At 36.6% G+C, this 23,820-nt stretch overlaps 1 protein-coding gene across 7 annotated transcripts in view; it reads left to right on the top strand.

The window, feature by feature from the left end:
* Nucleotides 1–655: 655 nt before the first annotated feature.
* Nucleotides 656–23,820, top strand: part of LOC145690472 (NFX1-type zinc finger-containing protein 1-like) — a 91,967-nt gene continuing 68,802 nt past the window's right edge. For 5 of the 7 annotated variants that reach the window (XM_081765419.1, XM_081765388.1, XM_081765395.1 and 2 more), the window contains exon 1: nucleotides 656–872. The gene's annotated coding sequence lies outside the window, so the exon portion shown is untranslated. The remainder of the gene's footprint in view (nucleotides 873–23,820) is intronic. The other 2 variants (XR_014132240.1, XM_081765429.1) reach the window with 1 other exon arrangement.

Here is a 23,820-nt window from a genome sequence, read left to right as displayed (position 1 = left end):
TTCACTTTAAATTAATTGAGCTGAGCGAAGCGAAGCTCTTATACTCGGGTTAGCCGTTTGGTTGTCCGCGAACTCCTCCTAGACCGTTTGGCCAATCTCAACCAAACTTAGCACGCTGATAGAGTATGTCGTGCTGAGTGAGAACATAGGTCGAAATCAAAAATCCGATGTACCATCGAGGAATAATCACCGAAAAACGCTTCCTCCTAGACCGTTTGGCCGATCTCAACCAAACTTAGCACGCTGATAGAGTACGTCGTGCTGAGTGAGAACATAGGTCGAAATCAAAAATCCGATGTACCATCGAGGAATAATCACCGAAAAACGCTTCCTGATTACGTAGTTTAAGCTCGCTCAGCTCATTTCATTGCAATCGGGTATATACATTGCATTCCTAGTTTATTTCGGAATTTGATTTAAATCAACGATTTTTATTTTTAAAAAAATCAAGTGATTTAAATCTCGATTTAAATCATGTTTTAAATCAGACTGATTTAAATCAATCCACCCTGGTTTAGAACAAACAATTTTCTTGTATTTTATGAGAGGACTGATAGTGTTAGATTTAGCGATAAATCTACCGATGTACGGTTTCGTTTAACGTTTGTAGAATTCTTCGTACAGCGATTGCGCGAATTCGGCCATTAGCAACACTGCTTATGAACAGGCGCTATCAATTGAAGAAAAGCCACTCAAGTGTCAGAGTCGTATTGTTCGCGCGGAGTTGTATGGAGATGTATTTGCGTTAATGCTTGTCAATGATAACCGTTAAACTTCAATTTACCAAGGATTTCATGTTCTATTACTGAGTAATGCTTCCTGTGATAGTGTATAAAGCTACATTACTTTATTAGCCTTACTATCAAACAAAGGTAAGTCAGTTTGAATGAGTGATTTATGTAGGTATCATGTGATGTGCATTTTTAGTGTTTTTCCTGTTCGTGCAATAACTTTAATATAATTTCTGTGGTTTAGAACTCGTGCTAGCATTACAATAGAAAGTTTATAAAATGCTGGCTCACACATTGGTTTGTAGTTAGGTTGGTTTCTTTCTTTATCAAAGCTCAGTATTCAGTGGCGTATCTAGTCCGGGAGGCCAAGAACCCCAAGATTTTTTAGTGACAAAAATAATTGAGGCTATTATTTATATATTTTGAAAATTTATAGTAAACGTATGCCTATCATTAGGGGCGTATTTAGGGAAGGGCTTCCGGGCTTAAGCCCCCTCTCGAAATCTTACTTACTATAGTAAATTATATGAAATATCTTGCAGGATTTTCACATTTTCAGGCAAAGCCCCCTCCGAAAGTTAGCCAAGCCCCCCTGAAACAAAATCGTAAATACGCCACTGCCTATCATAGTCTTGGTTCTGGCTTCTCTCCTCCACAGTTTTTACCAATGAAATGACAAAATCTGACCTGACGATCTTAGATTTTTGTAAAAATTGGTGCACAGCTTTATTACATTAGGAGATGAAAAAATCCCAAATATTATCCCTCTCCTCCTGAAAGTGTCTCCATACAGGGTGTTCAAAAATTGCTTACACAGAACTTGTTATGAAAGGGAGAGAGATGTTTCCCTCCCTTTCAAAATATTTGTATCGAATGTGTTATGAAACACAGTGGCACTCTTCACAATCACTTCACACACTTTCAGCACAAACAATTAGTCAATAAACTCTTTTTCCCATTTCAGTGATGCACCTCCACATGTTTGTAACAGGAATCCTGAAACAAAGGAATGAAAATAACATGTATCAATGCAGGCCCGTAGCCATCCCAAAAATGTAGGGGGTGGCCGGCTGAAGTTATGGGGGGGGGGCGATTCAACCATATGATAGTTCATCACCATATTATAGTTCATTTGCATGCCTACCGTGAAAAATTTAGGGGGGCCCGGCCCCCTAGACCCCCCTGGATACGGGCCTGTATCAATGTAGCCAATATAAATTTATAAACATCCATACTAACAAGAATAATGACTATTGAGTAATACTCGGAAACGTAATACCTGTCTAAATAACTCGAAAGGTTGATAATTGTGTAAATTCGGATGAATACATTCAGAAACGAAGTTGAATATAAATTTATTTCATGCTGCAGGTAAATAGCTACAGACAAACGGTTATCGATCTGAACCCAGATATTCACTCGGTCAATTAGAGATGCAAAAAAGCCGGCTTTTTTGAATCGATGGTTTTTTTCACATAAAAAGCCGGCTTTTTTGGGAAAAAAAACGAGAATTTTGGAAACTTTGGCTTTTTTCAACTTCATGATTTTTCTATCTAAATAGCTTTCTTATAGTATATTCTATAGTTAGATAAAAATTCCATGACCTGAATGTGATATTTCGCTCTGAAATTCACCATCAAGATGGATGGAGCACATGTTTTACGAATTAAAGCTAACATGAAGAATGTAGTATTTGAGGGTAATTTTAGAGGCTATTTAACTTTATTTTAACTTTTGAGTTATCGACATCTTTTTTCTTCTCTAGTTTGTCATCCGTGTTTCATTTCTACGAGCTTTTAGTACTCTAGCTTCTAGCGCAAAAGTTAAACTTGCCCGTTTTTCTATTTATTCGTCAAAGCGTACATTTTTCAATATATCCGTCAAACCGTACTTCCACATTTCTGTTATACTGTAGCTGTGAAGTGATTTAGCAATAATTTTCCGGACACAACCTTGAATACCAATTTATACAAATAATCAGTAGCGGATTTAGAAAAGTACTTTAGGAGGGTTTTTTCTGATTGTTTCGTTTCCTAAAAAGTCCTAATTTTATTTGGGAAGTGCTTGAAGTTTATGAATACAGGCATAACTAATATTTCGTTTCGTTTATATGTTTAGCAATAATCTTCCGGATACAACTTTAAAAATCATTTTATACTGAGAATCAGTGGCGGATTTAGAAACGTATTTTGGGAAGGGTTTCTTACTAATGTTTAGTTTTTTTTAAACATTCGTAATTTTTATTTGACGGGAGCTTAAAGTTTGAGTAAAGGCATAAATAATAGATATTTCGTTTGTTGCAGACATTCCGTAACTTTGGGGAACGGGCTTCAGTCCGAAAGACCGCCCCCCTAACCTTCGCAAAACCGTCACTGCTGGTAATTAGTAATAATAACGATTTAAAAACAATAAAAAAGGAAGTCGCCCAACTCACAGTACACGCACTATTTCTACATTCACAGATGGAATGAAGAAAAGCTTTGTCAGAATGGTCGAATGCTGGTTGAATCCCGGACTTCCCGATAGAAGCGCAAAAGCTAATCACTCAGTCATGTTTGTTGTGCAGTTGTATTTAGCTTAACTTAAATATATTCCGTAGTCTTTTTTTGGGGGGGAAGGGGGGGGGAGTTCCGTAATGATATGTTGAATCCCTCTTGTTAAAAATTCAGAAAACTTGAGGATTGGGTAAACTGTGATGGTGGTTCTATAAAACTTAACTGTAGAATTTCAAGAATATACAGAACCAAAAGCTCTAGATGTGCAGCCTTTAAGTGTATCATATAAATCTAAGTATTTCTCTTATGTTTTATTTTAATTTTATTTTGTTTCAAAAAGAGGGTATGGAATATTTTGAAGTAAAAATACTACATACTATTTTGCTAGTTATTTGTGTATTCTTTAAAAAGAAGTGTTTACTTTTACGGTTGGTTGATTTACACCAACTTTTTTTTTAATAACTGGTTTAAACCACAAAAATAAAAAGAATGAAAAATGCGAATCGTGTGAACTTCATGGTAACGTTTCCAGATATCAAACTACCTGCAATAGTTTTATTTCCCTTTCACCTTTTAATCAAGGTGTCCCATGTTCAATTCTCGGTCGAACCACAATCCTTCTTTCATGCGTAACCCAAGTAGCGGTTCGAATGTCAGTTTAAGCGAAAGTCTTCTCCTTGATAACCTCGGTATTTCGTAAGGATGTTAAGCCTAAATATACGAAACAAACCAAATTGTATATTTCTACATGTCTAAATGCGTGTTGTTTTATAAAGAAGCCAATATTGCTTAAATATATTGATAGAAATTGGCAAAATTTATCGATTGCCTACGTAGCTTCCAACATTAGCTTGGATTGGACTTTCAATGATATCTACGTACCGGTATTAAATTTGTAATTTAATACCTCAGTTTTAGCGTACTGATTATGGTATGTTGACCTTTAAATTTTACATGCAAAGCAATAACAGGATTTTCCCGTTATTGTCTTACATTTCAAGTAATGACGGGATTTTCCCAATGGCTAGGGCGGGAGATTCTCAACTTAAGAAATTTACTGACCGCACTTCTTTAAGCTTATGGGAGTTCTTCCGGCATAACCCCGCTGTTGCATAATATCAAGGCGAAACAAACTTAGGCTATTTCTGTGAATATGTAATATAAATACATAAAGCAAAAAATCTAAGTCAAAAAAGCCTGGTTTAAACATCCCCCAAAAAACGGGTTTTTGGCATTTTCAAAAACAACCACGGTTCTTGCCAACTCTGCTTACTTTTGTATATAGAAGGTTAAAAAATTCTTATTATATACATTGGTTAATCCTGTGGAATTCATAATGTAAATATGTTGAAGAAAAATTGTTTGAAATATTTTTTCGAAATTCATAGTTTATTTTCGATGTTTTATATTATCAGCATCAACCACTAATTAAATGATTTTTTGTGTTATAGAGAAGCGATACAAAGTCTGTTTTATCAATTTAAAGCAGTATTTTGAAAAAAAGCCCAAAATTTCCGAAGCAAAAAAAGCAAAGCAGAAAAAACAGTTTTTTTTCAAAAAAGCCGGGTTTTTTTTCGAGCCCTTGCATCTCTACGGTCAATACCTTGCAATGTTTGATTTATGTTGAATTTTGAATCGGATCCCATTGAGTGCCCAAAATGAAACTTTGTGATGTTTTAGTACACATATGAGTCTACTATCTGGGCAATTTTGAACAAATTCACAGAAACCTTTCTGTGCGAAATTAAAAATTCAAATTCTAATTTGAATTTTTGAAGTGTTATTTTTTTCCTATACAGACTTCTCCAGTGTACTACAACTTATAGAACAATCTTTAAGCTTTCCAATGGTATTCGTTCCATGTCTCTACTGCATATATTAACCATTTTATGACAATTTTTAATAATCACTAACTGAAAAAATGCTCGTTTTGGTAATTTTTGAACACACTGTATGGGGATACTTTCAGGAAGAGAGGGATAATATTTGGGATTTTTTCATCTCTCTAATAAAGCTGGTGCACCAAGTTTTACAGAAATCTGAGATGGTCAAGTCTGATGACTTGTTGATTTGACATGGAATGTCCCAATGACTAGCCTGGTTGATTACTTTCTTTATAATAACTCAATGGAGATGCGGACCAGTGTTCTAGAACAGCCATCATGTAGGAAATCTAAGAACAGGAATTATCTTAGACATTTTGAAGGCACGCGAAATAATTAAAACTAATTTCGATTCATAGCAGATCAGTGTCATACCAAGTAAGTAATGTCTATTTATTAGAGTTTCATACTAATGCTATGCGTAAGTGTCAGATAGCTTATAGTACGACTTCATTCTAGGGATGCGCACGAGACGAGTCAAAACAGGATTTTCCTGACAAAATTCGAGTCGAGACACGGCTTTTCAAATAGTAAAATATACATTTTTCGAGTCGAGACCACTTTTACAGCACATTTTCGAGACGAGACAGCCACAAATCTTGTCTCGTGCACATCCCTACTTCATTCGTCTGAGAACAGGTATCAAAAGCAAAATCTCTAAAAAAAGATCGAGATGCAGTTTTCTGCAATCGATTCATCGTCCCAAAGATAGGTTAACTCTCTATGGAAACTGGAAGTGGTTGAAATCAGTCATTTCCAGTTCTAACTTTTATCGCCGTTAAACAAAAACGGTAACAGCAAGATAAAAAAAAAAAAAAAAATGATTTAGCGTGTCGATACAACGTACCACGAAAATCCCGAACACTGCCATAACCTGAAGTGGTTCAAATTTAATATTACTTTTGATTTCGATATTGATTTTCAGAGCAAAAACTGTAAGAAATATATATATATATATTTGGGCATATCAAGAATAGGTCCCATGTGTTCCGTTAATACTGTTCAAACCGGAAATCGTTAAAATTAACCATTTTCGGTTTCAACGTTTATCGGATAGAAAGAAATCGGTAACAGCAAGAAGCTTTTTTTTTTTTCTCAAACAATTCAAGTCACAAGCCAACATAACACTACCAAAACCGAAAGTGATTCAAATTCACTATTCCTGTTTCAATGACAGTTTCAACGTCTCAAGGGAACTTTTTTTTTTTTTTTTTTTGACAATTCGATTTCTGAAAATGCTTGCTATCAACGGATGCAGAATCTAAAGAAACAGATAAAAAAAAAACAAGTGTTTAGCGGCAGACCGTAAACAGGGCCGGAGATAACGGGGTTCAAAGTTCGAATACAGGACGCAGAAAATGCATATAAACAGCATGTAATTTTGAAACGTGGTGGTGGAATTGAGATCAAATTTGAGGTATGAGCAGCAGCGCAAATCTGTCAACATTGGGAGGGAAAGGTAAGGTCCCCCATTTTTTATAGCTATGTTCAAAATATTAATGAAGTTGAAAAACAATGCTGTGGAGGATCAGGGGAACAGAGTTGTCTTCAACATTGGGAAGCGGGCAGATTTGAGGTTTATTCTGTGGCGACATCAATTTCATCTCACTTTTCTTTGTGGCAATCGGACACAAATAGTCACATTTCTACCCAAAAAGCACGTTTCAAATCGGATTATTGGGGGGGGACAGTCCTCGCAGTTCCAAGATTGGAGGGAACATGTCCCCATCATCTCCCCGGGATTTGCGCCAGTGGGTGTGAGAATAGTCTGAAGCTCTTCGGAATAGGTGTATTGCGCATCACGTCGGCCATCTTAAAAGTCGCCATATTGGAGTTATCGAAAGAAAAGAAACGGGAAGGAAATCATGTCATATCCATTTAGGCTAGTTTGGGAACAAACTAGCGTAAATTGATATGTCACATGATTTCCTTCCCGTTTCTTTATTTTCGATAACTCCAATATGGCGACTTTTAAAATGGCCGATATGATGCGCAATGTACTCCCATGCGCAAAAAAAATTGCGCGTATACTGTAACTTACGATTTTTCGCAATTATTTCATTTTCCTTATGTTTATGGGTAAAATTCAGTTATTAGTATGTGGAGATAATAGAAAGCAATCCATCTAAGGAGATATTTCCAAAAAATATAATAAAATAATAAAAGTATAAGCAAAAAACAAAATTATGTTCGGTTTTGTGTATACTGGCAATAATGTTTTCGAGGGAATTTTTGGAGCAGCACAGCACGATTGTAGAGGGAATTACAGAATTGGTAACAGAACAGTTGAATCAAGGGACAGGAAAGTGGAGTAAAATATTGCATTTATTGGCTTAAATCTAGGGTGTAAATTGTCTGCCAAATATAAATTAGCTTCTGTAACCAAGATGTTGTACGGAAATATATAAACAAAGAGAAAAACTGTTGTCTTAAGAGTCTTCATCCCGGCGAAATTAAAATACCGCTAATTTTACATTAATTATGTGATATCTTCAAATAGATAAAAGATAATCGAAATATGGAACAAGAGCGCCCTAGACAAAATTATTTTGCGTGAGGTACCGTTATCACAAGTCACCTAGTGGCTTTGTTTTCAGCTGTTTAGAAACGCGAAAATAAATGCCGATTTTCAAAATGGCTCGAAATCGAAAGCAGATAAGTGAGTCGTGATAACGGTTTCTCATGTAAAATGATATTGTCTAGGGCGCTCTCGTTCCACATTTCGATTATCTTTTATATATTTGAAGATATCCCATAATTACTGTAAAATTAGCGGTATTTTAATTTCGCCGGGATCAAGACTCTTAAGTTTGGAAGTGACATGCTCTATAGCCATGAGCATTTATTTCTTAAGAAAAAGATAAGCAACAAAAGAAAGTCTGTGTGGTGAAGTGGGTAGAGTGACGGACTAGTAATTCTTATACTGTTTTGACCCCAGATCGAATCTCATCCGATCCTGTTCATTTTTTTTTAAGAAATATTATAGAAGTGTATAATTTGTATGTTAATAAAAACTGAAACAATACAATAAAGAAATAACTTTTTGTTTCCTCTGATGACTTATTTATTTAGAATTAGTGTACTATTAGTAATAGCCATTGCTTTCAATTTATGCTGTTATATAGCTTCTTTTATCATCCTCTTTTCTTGAAAAAAAAAAAAACAACAAACAAATTTGTCTCCAATAAAGTATGAAAAATATATATAGGTAGAAAGAAACAGACATCTTAGTATCAAACGTAATTTATCGTGATGAAATAAACAAGTTTCCCGTTATTGAAAAAGAAAACTATAGAAAATCATTGAATTTGGTCTTTAGGTTTTTAGCATGCTATATATATTCTTTATAAGGCAAGATGTGCGATCATACCCACAAATTTAGCTAGTGGGTGAAAGATGTTTTCGGCACAAATATTTTACAGGTCTAGGTGCATGAAACACCAATACGCCATGGTCTTGACCTTCGTTTATTTCACATTATTATCCGACATATCATAGCAGGTAAAAAGCAGCATCAATCAGCAAGAAGAACTGCAAGTTGTGGTCTTAGTCTGTTTTTGATGCTCCGGACTCGATCGCCTAGCACGCCCGTCTATACCTTGACTCATACGTCTATCATTCAGTGCAGGCACATATCCAGCTTTACTTTTCGGAGGGGGCCCGACACGAAAGCTCGTAAGCACGTAATTCTAATGTTTCAAAAATATCAATAATAATAATAATAATAATAATAATAATAATAATAATAATAATAATAATAATAATATTTAATAATAATAATAATATTTAATAATAATAATAATAATAATAATAATAATAATAATAATAATAATAATGCAACAGTTCTGTATTTCTCTTAAACATTTCTTACTTTTCATTTATGAACCGGTCAAACTGCATTCTAACACAAACGAAATCAAAAAAATATTTTCTAGAGACATGTAAGGAAAACTGTCTGCTACGTATATCACATAACAAAAATAGCAAATGGCAATGAGTGTATCGTTCTAATACAGTAATGTTATAAACAGAACGGAAACGAAATTGTAATCCCATTTAAGTGTTCTTTAATTCCACCTGTTATCAATGGCATTACGGTAGGCCCTATATTCTTACAAGTAACACTTCCCAAGTGAAACACTCCGATTTTGATAAAATTTGACAGGCAGATACTACACATGAAGTAAACGAATACATGTTTTTTTTTATTTTCTGCGGAAAAACTGTTTTAGGGGGCAAAAGCCCTCACCCAAAATTTTTAAAATTAACGCCCGAAAGACAAAAAAAAGTGGACAAAAGTGAACGAAATTGTGCACAGATATGGCAGACGTAAAATGAAGGAATACGTGTTTTGTATTTTCCTGGAAAAACGGTTAGGTGGGGCACAGAGCCCTCCAAACCTTTGATCATGAAATATCAAAAGTGCTAGTAACAATATGTCTGATGTGTGTAAAGGACGAAGAATTCCAACGACACTTTGTGTATGGACAATACGCAAAAACTAAACGAATACCTGTTTTTTTATTTTCTGCGGAAAAATGGTTTTAGGGGACAAAAGCCCCCATCCAAAATTTTGAAAGTTGACGCCCGAAAGGCAAGAAGTGAACCGAAATGAATGAAATTGTGCAAAGATATTGCAGACGAAAAATGAGGGAATAGGCCTACGGGTTTCGTATTTTCCTGAAAAAAAAAAAGAAAAACGTTTTTGTGGGACACAAACCCCTCCAAAACTTTGATCGTGAAATATCAAAAGTGCTAATAATAGTATGTCAGAAGTGCTTAAAGGACATGAAGAATTTGAACGACACATTGTGTAGGGACAATACGCAAAAAACAAACGAATACGGGTTTATTTTCTGCGAAAAAATGGTTTTAGGGGGCAGAATTGAAATCGTGCATAGATATTCTAGACGTAAATTGAGGTAATTGTTTCGTATTTTCCTGAAAAAAAAAAAAAGCGGTTGAGTGGGGAACGGACCTTCTAAGCTGTTGATTACGAAATATTAAAAGTGCAAATAAGTATACGTCAGAAGTTCCTAAAGAGTATGGAGAATTGCAACGAAACTTCGTATAGGGACAATTTGCAAAACAATAAATGAAATGAGTTTTAATTTGTACGAAAAAACAGTGTTGGGGCCTACAGCCCCTCCAAAAAAAAAAAAAGTAAATATTACCGTAAAAGTGCAGGAAGGAATGGACCGAAGCAAATGAAATTGTGTGTAGATATTGTATAGACTGTATGTAAAATAAGGACTTTCGTGTTTTTAAGATGTCCCTATCAATTTTGGCACATCAACAACAAACAGGAAATTAATCGGCACGTGTTTTTGTTTATGCGGAAAAACATTATAAAGGTTAAAGTTGCCTCGTGATATACTACAAAATACGCTGTTTGTGCTTGTTGTTGATCTGCCAAATTTAAAGAAATCTGATGGAGACGCTTGTGAAACACGAGAGGCTTTATTTTTCATATCCAATATCTACAGACAATTTCATTCGCTTCGGTCCTCTCCTTCCGACACTCAACGCCTCGGTCAACTCAACAGTTTTTTTTTTTTTTCTTTTCAGGAAAATACGAAGCACGTATTCCCTCATTTTACCTCTACAACATTTGTGAACAATTTCATTCAGTTCGGTCCATTTCTTCTTGCCTTTCTTGCGTCCAATTTCAAAATTCTGGGTGGGACCTTTTGCCCCCTAAAACCGTTTTTTCGCAGGAAATAAAAAAGCCGTATTTGTTTATTTTTTGCTTATTGTACTAACACAAAGTTTTGTTCCAATTCTTCGTGTAAATTTAGGCACTTCTGGCATACTGTTATTAGCACTTTTGATATTTCATGATCAAAGGTTTGGAGGGGTCTGTGCCCCACCTAGCCGGTTTTTCCAGGAAAATACAAAACACGTATTTCCTAATTTTATGTCCGCAATATCTGTTCACAATTTCTTTCACTTTGGTCCACTTGTTTTTGCCTTTCGGGCGTCAACTTTCAAAATTTTGGGTGAGGGCTTTTGCCCCCTAAAACCGTTTTTCAGCAAAAAATAAAGAAGCACTTATTTGTTTATTTTATCTACCTGCCAAATTTTATCAAAATCGGAGTGTTACACGTGGGAAGTGTTACTTGTTAGAATTATAACAACGCATTGTCCACAGTTTGGACACTGACTCAAAGTAATCTGACATAAAAGAACCTCAAAAGGGAAAAAGTAGGTTTATTAAAAAGTGCTTGAGGTTTGGTAAGGGACAGCTTCCAGGACCTCACGCTGGATACGTCACTGAGTCAATGCATTGTATTTGTTTCTTGCAAAACATGATAATTAGATGCGTAATATGTAAAATTATATCATAGTTTGACTTTTAATAGGTCTTTCCTTAATACATCCATATTATCCGGCGTTCTGCCTGCCTGTTTCATGTCGGATAAGCGAAACTCTACTGTATTTTCAAAGATAGCATATACACAGAGGCTAGAGGTCTGCACGGGCCGGAATTTTTAGAACGGACCCGGCCCGTCCCCTTTAATTTATAATCTATAGGCATTAGCGGATTAAGGGCGGAGCCAATGGAGCCCAGGCTTCGGGGCCCCAAGCTCAAGGGGCTCTTTAAAATCCCTCTGTTTAATACTAAAATATAGTAATCAACTTATTATATTATAGGCTTCAGACCGATGCTATTTTTTCCCGCTCGTTACGCTCGCTGTATCGCTAGATTTAAGTCTTTCTATCAGCAGCATTTACCTGTTAATAATGAATGCAATTATTTAATTGTTAATAATGAATTTAACTAAACTAATTATTCTAAACTTGGAGCACATTCAAATATTACAGCATAGTTCTCAGTAGTTCCATAAGCCTATGAGGCTGTGGAAGGCAGAAAAGAAAATTTATGCACTGGAACTATTCTTAACATAGGGCCCCCTTAAAACAGTCGGTTCTAGGTCCCCAAAAGCCGTAATCCGCCCTTGTCTATAAGCAATATTTCACGAAAAGCTGGTATTTTTTAACAAATGTATTCATAAAGTAGTTCCTTTCTCCTTTAAGTAATTTCAGAGCCCACGGTGTTTAAGTGGTAGAGCGTTCACCTCTGGTGCATGGAGTCCTTAGTTCGATCTATGCTCGCGCCAAGTGAACCTTGTGCTGGACAAACACTGTGCGTGGGTTTTCTCGAGGTTCTCCCGTTTTATCCCACTTTCTTCACTCGATCATTTCATTCATTTCTTATCACTGTCTCCTTTAGCCTATCCGGCATAATCGTTTCATTTCAAATCATTTCAATCAAAAAACAGTTGCAGGAAGTATGTAATTTCGAATAAAACAAACTACTATATACAATTCTGAGTATATTATTCTTTTATGAAATTCTCGCGAACCTTATTTCTAAATCGAAGGGTAAGAAGACTAAATTCACTCTCTTATTATAGATCCATTTCAATTGAAGCAGTTGGAATAGTTGAAAAAAAAAAAAAAACATACCCTATATTCCAGTGTGCCACAATCGGTATAACGCGGCACACTAGTGTGTCCAGCAAAGTGAACTGTGTGACGAAAATTTTTTCCTATTATTTGCAAGAATATTTGTCGAGCTTCTGTTATTATTATTATTATTATTATTATTATTATTATTATTATTATTATTATTATTATTATTATTATTATTATTATTAACGATTCTTCCATGGATCAGCTGTCTGTATACGGTTAAGCAACCACTAGTATCACATTGAGGGAATGAGTATATTTATTTACTTTAATAGTAATACAAAATCTATTTGTTTGTATATTCTACCGGGAATAACTGCATCCGTCTAGAAAGCTAGGACTAACAACAAAGGGATCCGAAGTTGTGACCACACACCGCCCCAAATCGTGAGTGCCACAAGTTCCCTTCTACGCCTTAGCACAATAAGGGCTGTTGCGTTCAGGGAGAGAGAGAAACAACTTAATTCCATTGCAGTTATATGCTTATTAAATGTTAACTTATATTTATAAATTATGTAAGTGATCGTATCGTTTTCTGTTTTTATTATTATTATTATTATTATTATTATTATTATTATTATTATTATTATTATTATTATTATTAATTCTTATTATACATTTCTTATTACGTTGATTGCCATGTGTATGGAATTCCATACACACGGCGGGTCTAGGTCAAAACCCCCACAGCCAAAACCCCACACTCAAGAAATGTCAAAACGCCCACACGATCGGTCATAACTCCCACACAAATGGACAAATCCCCCAAACGCACGAACGGTCAAAACGGGTCTAGGTCAAAACCCTCACAGCCAAAACCCCCACACTCAAGAAATGTCAAAACGCCCACACGATCGGTCATAACTCCCACACAAATGGACAAATCTCCCAAACGCACGAACGGTCAAAACCCCCACAGCCAAAACCCCCACACTCAAGAAATGTCAAAACGCCCACAAAATCGGTCAAAACTCATACACAAATGGACAAAACTCCCACACTTAGCAACGGTCACAATCCCCACATAAATGGACAAAACCCCTACACAAATGGACAAAACTCCCACATGCAGAAATTGTCACAACTGCCACACAAATGGACAAAACCCCCACACAATCGGACAAATCACCCACACTCTGAAATGATCGTGATTGCACGTCTTTGTTGCGGCTCTTTACGACGCCCACTTTAGTGTTTCTGTCATTACAAAACAGTGCAAGAAGAATAATTGCAACATCAGTTTAAGTGGAATAAAAAATGTTATTAAAAAGTACAAGGGCAACATACACCAGGATCATTTCAGAGTGTGGGAGATTTGTCCGATTGTGTGGGGGTTTTGTCCATTTGTGTGGCAGTTGCGACAATTTCTGCATGTGGGGGTTTTTGTCCATTTATGTGGGGATTGTGACCGTTGCTATGTGTGGCTGTTTTGTCCATTTGTGTGGGTGTTATGGCTGTTGGAGGTTATGACCGATTACCAGTGTGGGGGTTTTGGCTGTGGGGGTTATGGCCGATCGTGTATTTGGGAGATTTGTCCATTTGTGTGGGGGTTATGACCGATCGTGTGGGCGTTTTGACATTTCTTGAGTGTGGGGGTTTTGGCTGTGGGGGTTATGACCGTTCGTGTGTTTGGGAGATTTGTCCATTTGTGTGGGGGTTATGACCGTTTGTGTGGGCGTTTTGACATTTCTTGAGTGTGGGCGTTTTGACATTTCTTGAGTGTGGGTGTTTTGGCTGTGGGGGTTTTGACCGGTTCCCCACACGGATCTCCTGTGCAGTAGAGCGTGATTATTTTCCATACGCAAACAATGTAGATATTCCAAGTTTGTGTTCGTTCTATAGCTGTGTATGTAATTACATATGGCATAGAAATCAAAATTTAATGTCCATGCCACGTATATGCAAAACCATACACAAAGACATTTATGAACAAAGACATTGAGTTTGAGTTTAACGTCTCGCTCAGCAACGAAGCTATATGAGACGTCGGCCTACTGATTAACGTGGACTCCGAAGCACGTGAGCTCTCGCCGGGAATCGAAGCCGGGTCTTCCACGCCAAAGGCGCGTACGCTAACCGCTTAGCCACTAAGGATCTCATGAACAGAGACATTTAAAACAAAGGCGAAAACAAAGATGTGTGATGTGATTTTGAGTTTAACGTCCCTTTCAGCAGCGAGGCTATATGAGACGTGGACCTACTGATTAACGTAGAATCCGAACCACATGAGCTCCCGCCGGACGAAAACAAAGGCCTTTGGAATTGACAATAATCGTTTGGACATTTCAGTTGCACCTACCTAATATTAACAACATTTCTACAATAATTTCGTAACATTGTATTATTTCTTTTGTTGATTAGCTTGGTTAGGCTTATTTAAACACTTTTTTTTTTGCACCGACGTGTCACATCTCTTGGATGAAAATACACTAGCTCTCACTGGAAAGCAAATCCAGAACCAATGCACTTGAACCATTTGACCACAACAAGGCACATTTAAAAAGAAGTTTCGATTTTGTTCGGAAAATTGTGATTAGGTGTAACATTAAAATATATATATTTAAGAAAGGATACGGAGCAAACGCACTGTACTTTCTCGCTCGAATTTTTTACACTGACTTATGTTAGGCTGTAACTATTATTGAAACATTTATTTGGGAAATTGCGAATAAAATAATGTTTTGGAAAACTTTGCTAGAAGAAACTTCAGGCCCAAAAGTAAAGTACCCATTAGTCATATTTTCGTTAGAAATAACTTGATCCATATATTAGAATTATTAAGGATATAATTGTATGTGAACTATAAGGAAAAGCGTCTGAATAATTTCTGAGAAAATCATGAAAAAAGTCACCCCCAAGAATAAATTATCCCTTGTGGATCTTTTCAGGACAAACGAGCTATGCTATATTGTTAGTGTTTTCGTAAAATATTTATTTATGAAATACGAACACAATCGCCTGAGTCGTTCTTGAGAAAATCGCAGGGTAAAACTTACTGTCAAAAGTAATATACCATTTCTAGTTTTTCCGGATGAGGGAATTATACCATATAGCTTGGTTATTTATGTCACATGTATTTATAAAATATGAACAACAAACATCTCCTGAGTGTTTTTTAGGAAGGTCATCGGGAAAAGCTTACCCCCAAAGGTAAACTCTTCTATCTGTAATTTTGACACTATATCGAGTAATTTTTAAGCAAATCGTCGGGAAAACATTCACTGTCAAAGTATCTGTTTTGGATTTTTCTTTTCGGAACAAGCGAGTTATACCATATTGTAAGATTATTACAGAAAATATTTTACTGAAATTAGAACAAATTTGTCTCAGTTATTACTGAGAAAATTGTCCAAAAAAATTCAACCCTTGAGAAAACCACTTCTTCTGTATGTTATCGGAATAAACGATTTATGCTGTATGTTAGTTTATTAATGAAACATTTCTTTACGAAATATGAACAAAATTGCCTGAGGCGTTAATGGGAAAACTATCGGGGTAAAGATCACCCTAAGATTAAGCTACTCCTTCGAACGAGTTGTTTGTTAGGTTATTAATGATACGTTTATTTATGAAATGTGGTTGAGAAAATTCTGCAAAAAGAACGCATACCATACAGTAAATTACACCATATATATTTTTTCAGAAAAATTATTCATATGCGGTGGAGATTCGTTAATAAAATATATATTTATAAAAAAAGTAAATAAAATCGTCACAGCTTTTTTTACTTGAGAAAATTGAATTGTTTTAAATTTTAATCCTTCAGTAAATTACCCTTACTTTTAGATGTCGAAGGACATAAAATTCGAAAGATAGTATGTTATTAAAACGTTATGTATAGAATTCGGTCCAGATACGTTGAACAGTATGGCCTCTATTTGAGTGCGTGTAAAAGCGTGACGAACCGAGAGACGAATAGATGGACAGACATCGAAAAATCATTTTTTCGATATGTAGGAGCAATGTAACTTGAATTCATTGAAATCTGGTATTCGGTTTTTATAATTATAACCACACTTTCTTCTTTCGTCGCTCGAATGTGAAAACGAATAGGCCTACACCGACACGTAATGTGATAATTTGTAATCCCAAAAATTTATTTTTTTATGTTTAATGTGTTGTCACGCTAGAAAAAGAAGCTTATGCATGTTAGATCATTTTATCAGTTTTTCACGCTACTGTATAATTCGTCGGAAGCATTCGTGTTATTCACAAAGAGAGCTCTAAAATTTAGTTTTGTTTAAAGAAAGCATTCTTGATTTTTTTTTACAGACTTGCATTTGTTGCACTTGTTGATATGAAACAAAAGGGGAGAGAGAGACAGAGAGTCAATACTCTAAAAAGGAACACACACACACAGAAACACTAGAACAGACAACGAGCTATGGCTGTGATTGTGTTCGTCACGCTGTGTGTAAAGCTGCAGGTCGCGCTTGTTTTGCTTTTTACAGACACACTCGCAGTGAGTTGAAGTTTGAAGTTACTTCTGCTGTGTTAAAAAAAAGAACAAGAAAAACGGAGAGGGAATGATTAAGCATACCATACCATAAACTAAAAACAATCGCTATTAGTAATAAATAGTAAGCTAATTCTAAATAAATACGTCATCAGAGGAAACAAAAAGTTATTTCTTTATTGTATTGTTTCGGTTCTTATTAACATAAAAATTATACTCTTTCTACAATGTTTTGTAAAGAAAAAAAATTGAACAGGATCGGATGGGATTCGATCTGGGGTCAAAACAGTATAAGAATTACTAATCCGTCACTCTACCCACTTGACCACACAGACTTTCTTTTATTGCCTATCTTTTTCTTAAGAAATAAATGCTCATGGCTATAGAGCATGTCACTTCCAAACTTAAGACAACAGTTTTTCTCTTTGTTTATATATTTCCGTACAACATCTTGGTTACAGAAGCTAATTTATATTTGGCAGACAATTTACATCCTAGATTTAAGCCAATAAATGCAATATTTTACTCCACTTTCCTGTCCCTTGATTCAACTGTTCTGTTACCAATTCTGTAATTCCCTCTACAATCGTGCTGTGCTACTCCAAAAATTCCCTCGAAAACATTATTGCCAGTATACACATAACCGAACATAATTTTTTTTGCTTATATTTTTATTATTTTATTATATTTTTTTGGAAATATCTCCTTAGATGGATTGCTATCTATTATCTCCACATACTAATAACTGAATTTTACCCATAAACATAAGGAAAATGAAATAATTGCGAAAAATCGTGAGTTACAGTATACGCGCAATTTTTTTTGCGCATGGGAGTACCTATTCCGAAGAGCTTCATACTCTATACTCACACCTCAAATTTGGTCTCAATTCCTTCATTCGTTTCAAAATTACATGATGTTTATATGCACTTTCTGCGTCCTGTATTCGAACTTTGGACCCCTTTATCTCCGGCCCTGTTCATGGTCTGCGCTAAGAACTTGTTTTATGTTTCTTTGGATGCTGCATCCGGTGATAGCAAGCATTTTCAGAAATCGAATTGTCAAAGAATGTTCCCTTGTGAGTTGATTCCAATGTACTGCTTGTCGCTGTCTATTACGTTTCAGTTTTATAGCGATCAATGTTGAAACTGGAAATAGTTGTTTTTTGTCACTTTCGGTTTAAATAAGGGCAGGCCCGTATCTACTGGGGGGCCGGCCCCCCAAAAAAAATTTCACAGTAGGCTTGCAAATTAACTATAATGTGGTGACGAAAGACAAGGTTCTAGAACACACGTCCCTCTTCCCATTTAGTTGTAATAAAGACAATACAATGTGCCATGCAGGGCTTTAACCCGCCTTCACACCCTAACGCTCGCTCGGAGTACTATGTGAATTAAATATTAAACTTTGATACAGAAAGGGACCAACCAAACTACTAACCTATATGGGGTGATCTGTGTTCTAGAACCTTACCGTGACGTACTATAAAATATTTGCATCGGGCCCACTACCTAACTTACTTCTACCGCCCCCTCCTAACCTTTTGGGCTGGCTCAGGCTCGTAGCCAGCCCAAAAATGTAGGGGGGCGACCCAACCATATTATAGTTCATTTGCAAGTTTACCGCGAAAATTTTAGCAGGGCCAGGTCCCCTACCACCCCCGTGGATACGGGCCTGGGCTGGCTACGGACCTGTATGCTGGTGATTAGAATGGCTTAAACTTTTTTGAACCACAGACGATCGATTCAACACAAATCATTATGAAATATTTTTTAAACTTAATCATACGCGCAAATCATAACGCTTATTTGCTATTTCGATTCTTTAAAGCACAAAAGTCATATGTCCAATTTTTTTCAATATTGACTTTGTCAGCTATTCCGATAATTTGGTATTTCTATGTGAGTTGTACAAATATCAGATGTCCACTGTAAATAGCTTTTTGGTAATACACAGTAAACAGTTGTCGCAAAACTCACTCTCTGCTACTCAAAACTTACTTATCGCTTCGAAACAGCATCCTGAAAAATTTAGAAAGCTGACATATGACATTTGTGCTTCGAAGACCCGATTTATATAGGCAAGGATACTTTACGAAGCTAATATGACAGTTAGCATGTACCAGAAGACATATTTACTTTATAATCTTAAGCTATTTGTTTAATGCAAATACATTTACTTTCTGTTTTGGCTGAAAATGTATTATATGAAACTTACAGTGAAAACTTAATTAAATGAACTTTTGTTATTCTACAAAAGATAAGAATCGAGAATCGCCCTTGTGAACATTTATATATATATATATATATATATATATATATATATATATATATATATATATATATATATATATATATATATATATATATATATATATAGGGTGGGTGTGCCATATATGGAATACGTTCCTAATATGAAATACCAAATTATTTCGTCTGCTATGTTCTGCCACTGAGTGGACTGTACGTAAACTTGTACACCGTGGTGCCCTTAATCTGCGCACGAGTGGTTTGCTGCCGAACGATAACAAGCTATTTTCTTTTGTTGCAGAATAATTTTCTGAAGAACTTGAGTTTTTCGAACGTATCTTTCCAGACTGCTGAATGTACGCAGAGTTAGGTATTATTGTTGAGTCTGTGATATTTAGATTACATATATAGTGTACCATAAAGGCATAAAGATTCAGTACACAGAGAATCACGTAAGCGTGTATAGGAAGAGAACTATTCAAAATGTCGATTTTCCCAATATAGAATACTAGCAGGATCCTAATTTGGAATATTCCTAATCATAATTACTACTACTACTACTACCACTATTCTTAAATAAATAAATTTATTAGCTTAAAGAAAGGAACAAAGGAAATGTTCGGGCCTCGAACTCCGAGATCACATCGGCCTTTAAGTTAAGTCTACGAATTGGAAAGGACTCGACACTGGCCTAAGGAAAAAGTATCATCCCGGCATACGCCTAATGATACTGAGGAAAAGCACGGAAAACCTCAGCAAAGGCCGGCGCCAGGATAGGCGGTCTGAGCAAGGATCGTGTCCATCCTCGAATTATCCAAATATCGCATTGTAGACAAATGAGCATGTTTTGTTCTAGTATTCCATTTTAAGAACAGGTAGTGTTCCATATTAGGAGCGGGGTGTGCCTAATATGGGAAATTGAGTTTCTTTCAATTTTGTAATATTGTAAAAAATCATTAATGAGGAACAAACTTTCATACTTGTATTTTGTTTTGCAAAGGTACCACAGTAGTATGATGTATAATATTTTTATTCTGGAATACACATTTCTGAGAAATAAAGAAGAAACAAAAAGTATTCCATATTCGGTGCCTTTACCCTATATATATATATATATATATATATATATATATATATATAATATCTATCCATGCGTTACGGAATTATGCATGAACATACAATTACGGTATTGAAGCCGCGGTGGCTCAGTGGTAGACACTGGCGGATTAAACCAAACGTCTTGGGGGGGGGGCTCTTTGTTGTGGAGTGGAATATGTTCCCATAAATTACCCCCCCCCCCAAAAAAAGGTAAAGCGGATACAGTAAAAGAGGGTAAAAGATATAATTGCTACGGAATTTTTACCACAATGCCCCCTCCCCCAAAACGATATTCTGTCTACAGGCCTGGTCGTGGCTATACTTTACTAAATATTTCGCTAGGAAAAATATCAGGTTAAACATTTCTTAGAACGCTCATAATGTTTCTGTATTTTAGTAAAATGAATTAGACAAAAGGACAAAAGAACTTACGACAAGTTACAACGAAAAACGCGCTTTTTGGTGAATACCACCCAAGGCGTGTCTGTGGATATAATATTGTCGCGATCTACGACAATGTTCCTGTGACATTCAAAAGTGCTAGTCCTCCTACTTTCTCCATTCCATCATTTCATTCATTGCTCATCAGCACCTCTTCTTTAGCCTAGCCCGCATAACCATGGGACGTAAAACTCAAAAATTTCATTTTCATTTTTTCCATTCAGCCGCTTTTCGCCAAAACGAGATCGCAACCACGTTTTCAGTCGGTGCAATGTGGATTAAGATTGTTATGCACTAGCCGTATCGTATGCACAACAGTTTTCGAATAGTCACGCGAAGATCTTCGTCACTGGTGGCCAAGGCTTCCAACGCAGTCCGTGATAGAGTTTTACCTTCCTCTTTAATTCTCTTCCATTTAGAAGTACAGATTGCAAATTCAGAACTAAGGAGGGAAAACAGCATTTTTTCTTCAGTTCCGATAGTTTTGTAAAGTCCGATAGTTTTAGAACGCGGAGGTGTTGCTCAGAGTTTTGTCAGTTGCACGTGTTGCCAATAGAATGTTGAGTCCGTATATGTTTAAAGCTTCCGGCGCAAGACGCATTTTGATGTCTTCCACGACCGACTCTATCAACGGAATGTAGACAGTTTTTCAATAGTAAGATGTCGTGTCATCTACCCTGAAGTGAGTACGATGTGTTTGTCTTTGGGTGAGATGAGGAGCTCGAATCTGCACGTCGACACTGGCAGCCATTCTGGATATTGCTTCGAAAATTGCCTTGAATTCTTCTTTGCTGTTTGAACGCTTCTTGTTTAATGCTGCGATAGTGTCCTGAATGACATCTGACGCTGCGTTCATGTCTAAATCTGTCTTCTGCAAAAGTCGATGAAGGAGAGAGTTATCGCGAGAACATCCTGAAGACAAGTAATAGTTACGATAAACTCGCTGTCTTGCATGGCAGAAGAAAGTGTCCGTGCTTTGGCATTATCTAACTTGGATCACTTGGAACACACTGTGGAGCCTCACTAATTTTCTTGAAATTTCAAGTGAAATTGTAACACCATGTTCCGTTCAACCCATCTCGTAGCATAAAATGTCTCCAATTGGCCACCAAGCGTAAGCCTAAGGGTAGTATTACGTTTTGACGATGCGGTGGAAAACACAATGATCTCTTTCATTGTTCCCAAACATTTCCTCACGCACTATACTGACGATGACCTGAAGATGGACAAGTTGAGGCTGTGATTGCCATATGAACAGTACAGCGAGTTTGAAGCCTCCTTCTGGATCTCCTGCACTGCCCCGTGACTTGGAGAGGTCATGACGGCGCAAACATCTGTACCAATACCAAGGCAGTTTTTCGGGTCGAGTGAGAAGTCTCGTAGCAAAGATAGAGCAATTTTTCCAATTTTCCCTCCAGTCAGTGAGAGTTCGGGCGGTTCTGCGTCTTCGGATTCCGAGCTTGAACCAATGTCCTCACGTTTCAGCTCTGCTGATCGAGGATCAATGAAAATGAAGCAGTCTTCTCTTATTTCACCCATGTGTTCGTACCTTAGAATCAAAGACAGTTGAGATGTGTGCGAAACGTCCATAGTTTCATCAAACATAATAGAATAAAACTGATTCTCCCGCACTCGATTGACAATATTATAGACGTGATTTCTCATCCACAACCCACAATGAGGGCATTTTGTGTGGTGTTATTGGCAAAAATTGTCCTTTTCGATGCTTTCTTCCAATGATTCTTTAAGATATCGTTACCACAAGTCATTCTAAATTTGCCCAATTCTCGAAAATTGCCCTCTTTGAACTTAGTTTCTACACCGTCACCATCTGAGGCCCAATTATCCGCACAAGCATCTTCCCTGTGGCCTTGAAAAGCAATGCCTTGCCTTCCAAGGAATATCACATTCTACAACATTAATTTCAGTTTGTCGCGATTTAGGATTACTTGTCTTCTTGACGAGTTGATTTGATTCTCGACTGGTTTCACTGGTTCCCAGTAGTTTTTCAGAAACGTTTTTCCGACCTCAACAGCGTTAATGTACTATTATGCCTTGTTGTGAGTTTCTAAAATACCGTAGAAAGTAGCGAATTTCTCCAAAGGTTTAGTCAAAAGAGTTTGGAGGGCATGTTTATTCGATAGTCCCCAACCAAACCCGTTGCAAAAAATGAGCAATATTTACAAAAAAAAAAAAAAAAAAAAAAAAAAAACCTCTCATGGGAAAGAACTAGCCATGGATAGTTTTCCTGATGTTATGGCCTCAAGTAAAATCGTCCTTCTTCCTGAAATTTATCTGATATTATGACTCGAGTTATCGTTAGCGTAGTATCAGCATGCTGGACAGACACAATTTTTAAATAGAATTTAAAGAATTAACCCTCTTTTGAAATAACACAAGAACGATCCCAAACTTTCGTTCGGGTGGCGGTAAGCTACAAGCAACAGTGTGTGTAATTTTAATACTTTGGAGGGCTCTTGGGGGGGGAGCGCCCCCCTCTCCCCCCTTTTAATCCGCCCATGGTGGTAGAGCGTTCACCTCTGGTGCATCGAATCCTTGGTTTGATCGCAGCTCACGCCAAGTGAACTTTCTGGTGGACAAGCACCGTGTGCGTTGGTTTTCTCGGGGTTCTCCTGTTTCCTCCCACTTTCTTCATTCCACCATTTCCTTCATTTCTCATCACCACCACTCCTTTAGCCTAGACTGAATAATCGTTGGACGTAAAACTTTTTTTTTCTAACGCGTAGGGAGGGAGGCCTTTTTTCATAAAGCTATCAACTTCATTCACGCGTGGTAATGGGGCCCCAGCTTCTTTATGGTATTGCTACAACTTGTCAAACGACTAAGAGAGGGCCCCAACAGGGCTTTGTAAAAGTCATTCTCCTTTTGGCATTCATGAGACCCAATACACATTTAGAAAATATGATGCTGGGGCCCCATTCTTCATATTATTGAACTATATTCTTACTAGGCTACAAACAAAGAGCCCCA

This window comes from Thermobia domestica, chromosome 1 (genome assembly GCF_964235325.1).
Source record: "Thermobia domestica chromosome 1, izTheDome1.hap1.1, whole genome shotgun sequence".
NCBI classification, from domain to species: Eukaryota; Metazoa; Arthropoda; class Insecta; order Zygentoma; family Lepismatidae; genus Thermobia; species Thermobia domestica.
The sequence above is the reverse complement of the archived record's forward strand: the minus strand, read 5'-3'. Positions and strand labels throughout refer to the sequence as shown.